This window comes from Eptesicus fuscus, chromosome 10 (genome assembly GCF_027574615.1).
Source record: "Eptesicus fuscus isolate TK198812 chromosome 10, DD_ASM_mEF_20220401, whole genome shotgun sequence".
In the NCBI taxonomy this organism is placed as follows: Eukaryota; Metazoa; Chordata; class Mammalia; order Chiroptera; family Vespertilionidae; genus Eptesicus; species Eptesicus fuscus.
Window position 1 is genome coordinate 38,101,804 of NC_072482.1, and position 5,631 is coordinate 38,107,434.

At 40.4% G+C, this 5,631-nt stretch overlaps 1 pseudogene; it reads left to right on the top strand.

The window, feature by feature from the left end:
• Positions 1-388: 388 nt before the first annotated feature.
• Positions 389-953, top strand: LOC103286867 (60S ribosomal protein L18-like; annotated as a pseudogene).
• Positions 954-5,631: the final 4,678 nt, after the last annotated feature.

Here is a 5,631-nt window from a genome sequence, read left to right on the forward strand (position 1 = left end):
GACTTAGTGGCCGATGGTAAAGAAGTTTGTATTATTGAACTTGCAATGGGAAATCACTGAAATGCTGTTAAACAAGAGAGTAACATGATTAGAAGTTTATGCTCTGGCTGCACAGTGGAAGGAAAGATTTGGAGGGTGGTTCAAGAACAAACATAGAAAGGCTAAATGGAAGGCACTCTCCCCAGTGGTGTGGGAAGAGATGAAGAAAAGTGGATGGGTGATTGAAGATATAATTTGAGTATTACATGCAAATTTTACTGGTCAGTCGGGTGTGGTTAATGAAAAGCAGACAGATACCAAGAGTAAAATCTGGATTTTTAGTTTGAGCAACTGAAAGCATAATGGTATCATTTACTAATAAAAATAGAGGGAGGCAGAAGGCGCCATCATGGGAGTCGACATCCGCCACAACAAAGAAGGAAGGTTCACCGCAAGGAGCCCAAGAGCCAGGACACCCACCTAAGGCTGCTGGTCAAGCTATACAGGTTTCTGGCCGGAGGGACCAGCTCTACCTCCAATCAAGTGGTGCTGAAGAGGTTGTTCTGAGTTGCACCAACCGGCCGCCTCTGTCCCTTTCAGGTATGATCCGCAAGATGACGCTTCCTGGCCAGGAGGGCAAAACTGCTGTGGTTATAAGGACTATAACTGATGAGGAGCACATCCAGGAGGTGCCCAAACTGAAGGTGTGTGCACTTCATGTGAGCAGCTGTGCTTGGCAGCACGTCCTCAAGGCCAGGGGCAAGGTCCTCACCTTCGACCAGCTGACCCTGGACTCCCCCAAGGGCTGTGGCACCGTCTAGCTTTCTCATCCTCGCAAGGGCCGTGAGGTGTACAGCCATGTCGGCAAGGCCCCAGGAACCCCCCACAGCCACACCGAACCCTACAAGCGATCCAAGGGTCAGAAGTTCGAGCGCGCAAGAGGCCGCCGAGCCGGCCGCAGCTACAAAAACTAACCCTAAATCCTACCTTGTTATTAAAAAGATTTTGGATGCTGGGCGGGGGGGGGGGGGGGGGAAAAGAAAATAGAGGGAAATGAATGAGGTGGGGGATGGGTGAAGGGGGAGAATCAACACAATGGTTTTGAGCAAGTAAAGCAAGATATATATCTAATTATGAACAAGTAAAATGACACATACATTGATTAATCTGAAGTCAAAGCAGGAGATAAACATTTGGAGTGTACTGGGTAATGGAAGTTATTTAAAGAATGAACATGATTAGATTATATATTAGAAAGAAGAGGAAAAAGGGAAGTGGAGTGGAAAAAGGGAGAGATGAGGAAGGGAAAAGAGGAGAAAAAAAACAGGAGAGGGTCCAATTTAGCTTCAGGACATACAACATTAGAATTTGAACAGAAATAGAGAGGCTGGAACTGAATAAATAGAAAGAAAATCAGAAGAGTCACTTATAGTCAAAGCTAAGGGAATAAAATATTTCAAGAAGGATGTAATATACTAAATGCTGTTGAGTGGTTAAATGATATAAGATAAAGAAATATCCACAATAAATTTTAACATAACACTGAGGTAATTATTAGTACTATCTCTACTTTAAAGTTGAGAAAACAAAAGTTTTAGAAAAATATCATTTAGAAAGCAAGGTCTGAAAATAGGATTCTAATTGAAACTGATAATAAAAAAGAAGTTTTTCATAAGGAAGGAGAGATTTTAAATGACCATATTAAAAATATAATTTGGGAGTGAGGGCACTCTAAAAAGTGATAAGAAATAGGGTTCAGAACACCAACTTAAGGTTCAGTGGACTAAAACATAGCTCACTTTCTTTCCAATTGAAGGATTCATTCATTCATCGGATACTTTACGAATGTCCTCTCTGCCATACACTGTTCTAGGTTCTGGTCATACAGTAGTTACCTGGCCTTGCCCTCAGGTCCTCACATTCTAATGAGAGCAGCTAACAATAAGCAAGCAAACAAATAAATAATATTTATAGTTTCAAGTGGTAAATAATGTTATGAAGATAAATAAATGAGGTGAAGGAGAAAGGCATGATAGAAATGCAAGGGCTGTTTTTAATGGGATGGTGAGGTTAAACCCTCCAACCTGAGAAATATTGGAGCAGAGACTTAAATGAAGAAGAGTGAGCCATTGGTAGATCTGAAAGCAGGTACATCAGCAAGTGTAAAGGGCCAGGTACTGGCTGATATCTGGCCTGTTTGGCAGGAGAGCCAGGTCAGAGTGGCTGGAGCAGAGTAAATCAGGAGTGGTTGGGAAAAATATCTGGGCATGGGAAGGGTTTGGATTGAATGTGATGTATAGGCCATGGCAAGGAGTCTTCATCATATTCTAACTGCAATCTCTTGGAGGAATTTTGAGCAGGGAAGGGATTTTGACTGATTTATATTTTCAAAGCTCATTCTATTTGCTATGTGGGGAATAGACTATGTGAACAAGAATGGATGTAGAAATTTGCCCAGGTAAGCTATTTGATATAGTTTTTCAGATATAACCCAAAGCTTTGCATTCTCATAGATCCTAATCATGATAAGGGTAAAAATATTCCTGTCATGTGATAAGCATGTGTTGATTATGAAAAGAAGGTAATATGTATGGTGCCAGGTGGGTATTAGACTTATTGGGGGGTCACTTTGTAAACTATACATATGTCTACCCACTAAGCTGTACACTTAAAACTAATATAACATTGAATGGCAACTGTAATCTACACTAATAAAAGAGTAAGATGCAAATTGACCGTACCTTTGTGACGCCCACCAGCCAATCAGGAGTATGCAAATTAACCCAACAAAGATGAAGGGTTAATTTGCATACACAGGCGCTGAGTGGCCGGGGATGGGGAGGGACGCTTGCATCATCATGGTGACGACGCAGGAGTTCCGCACCACCCCAGCTGCTCTGGGCCTCTGGGCAGCGTGGGAAGGTGGAAAGGAGGCTCTGGGCGGGAGCCAAGGCCGTGCCGGCAGCCAGGGGAAAGAAGGCCCATTCTTGCACAAATCTTCATGCATTGGGCCTCCAGTTGAAAAACAAAAGAATGAAATAAAAATAAAATAAGTTAAGATTAGAATGAGATAAGTGTGCTATCAGCAACATAGCATTTAAACCATAATTAATTGCCATGGTTTATGGGCATTTATCCAGACCCAATCCTTGAGCTTTATTGCTCCAGTTTATGTTTTCATAAAGTCTAATAGGGTGTTTTATTTTGTTCTTGGAGATACTTTAATTATAAATGTTTTTGTAAGTTATAGGCACCATTTGCATGTATTAAGGAGAAAAGAGAAATATTGTGAACCATTTAAATATTTTCATATAACAATTGCATTTTAGTATTAAAGGAGAAAATAAGTACTAAAACATGTAAAATAAGCAAACATGTTATAGAATGACCCAATAAAAATCAAATGTATATTTAAAACTAGGATCTCATTACTTACTTTTTATTAGTTTTCTAGGGAAGCACGTCAGCCTTTAAGAACATTAGAAAAAACTAGATATAAACTTTCTTATAAAAATATTAGAAACAATTGTTCGTCTGTGTGCCTAGGACTAAGCTATTAAAAACTGCAACTAACTTAACTAAAATGAATCTTATCTTACCTGAATTCTATTTTATTTCTAGCAATTCTGAATCAGATTTTAGTAAAGAGGGTTATTTATAAATAAGATTATAATGATATATTTTATTGATACAACAATCTTCTTCAAATTTGTACTATTATTCTCTGCTTTAAGCCGATTGAAATAGTTTCAAAAGACTCAAATGACTTTAAAGGAATATAATACATTATTTTCAATGTCCTTTCCATGTAGGTGGGTTCAGAGATAGAGAGAAATTAAAGCTTTGTACTCTTTAGTCACAGTGAATCCACAGAATAAAAGTTATGGGGCGGGGCAGGGGGAACCCAAGGAAACATCTGCCCGTTTATTGGGAATGTAGATTACTCACCATCTAGTTAAGAAAACTGAATATATTTATTTCAAAGGGTATGGGACATATTACATTAAGCATTTTCCTAGACTTTACAATTATTTTTGTATTAGTTTGGGAGATAAAATTTGAATGTAATCTTTCCCCAAAATTATACTTGGTTTCCTTACATTTCAACCACTGTTTTGACAAAGCTTCCTACTTAGTCATAGGGCTGAGGGAGAGCTAAGTTAAACAAGGGGAATGCAGCCACTCTCAGTTGGGATAAATGGAATTCAGAGCATTTTCAAGCAAACTAATTTATGAAATATTAAGGTCTGAAATTAAGATATTTAAAAATTTCTTAGGTAACTTGAATTTAATCAATAAAATAATTGTGTTAACATTATTCTATGAAAAATGTACTATAAAAATGCTCAAAAACTTAAGAAAAACTGTTTGTATATCTAAAGCAATTTAAATATACCTTGAACAATCTTTTTCTACACTATTAATTTAGAAAGTTGGAGGTGGTTGGGTGGTGTTTGACATGGTCTGATGCTGTCCACTTGGTGCGCTGGCTCTGGGGCTTCCCAGATGTGCAGGCAAACATCAGCTGCAGCCTGTGTTCTACCTGGCACTACCAGCATGAGCTACAAAGCGATCTGCGGATTGCTGCTACTTGTGCTGGACTTGAGGTGCCCAGGAGAGGCCAAGCAGTGAGCCAAGGCCAGCTGCCACTAGTGCCAAGCTTAGAGCCACTTGGCTAGAGGTATGCGGCACACTGAGACCAGATACTGCTTATTTGAAAGATTTTAGGAAAGTCTGAAGCCTGAGCCAAGACAGGCAATTTGTATGGAAAAGCCACTGGAAACACCTTGGGTGGGCCTGCAAGTTGAATCGGGTGGGTTCTCAGGGAATCACCAGAGCAGGGCAAAGAGTGTTAGCCAGGTTGATGGAGACTCAGATATGGTGCCTGCCTGCCAGCTCTGTAGCCATAGGGTTCAGAAAAAGAACAGTATCTTCTCCCAGATGTCTGTCTGAGAGAAAGTTCCCCCTCAAGCTCTCTCACTCTCTGATGCCAGAAAGTTCAGCTCCTTCCCTTATGTTCCCAGGGTCTTTTGAGCTGCTGCCCTGGCACTGGAGCTCAGAGGGAGTGAGTCTGAATAAGTCCATGTGTGGGCCCTTTAAGAGGAACACCTGGGACTCCACCAGCCCTCCATCTCACTCAGCCACTCAACAGTGGGGACTGGTTATTACAGCCAGAAGTTATGAGGACTTCTCTTCCTCGCACTGGAACCCTGGCTGGGGGGCCTGGTGTGAGGCTGGGGTCCCTCAATCCTCAGGGGGGACCTCTGAAGCTGAGATATCTCTCCTAATTTTTATCTGCCATATGTGGGTCTGGGACCAGTTTATTCTGTGTCTCCACCCTTCCTACCAGTCTCAATGAGGCTTCTTCTTCTTCATATCCTTAGCTGTAGGACTTCTATTTAGTTAAATTTTAGGCAGTTCTGAATGATGGTTGTTCTGCAATTTAGTTTTATTTTTTATGTGGCTGCAGGAGGATGTGAGTACCGTGTTTACCTACACCACCATCTAGAATGGGTCTCTAGAATCTTTAATAGATACTATGCAGCCTTGCCATAATTTTGATAAGAAAATAATATATCTACTTAAGTTTAGATTAAAAAGGTAAGGATGAAGAAAGGAGAACAGAGAATTAAAAGTGGATCTCTGTGTCAT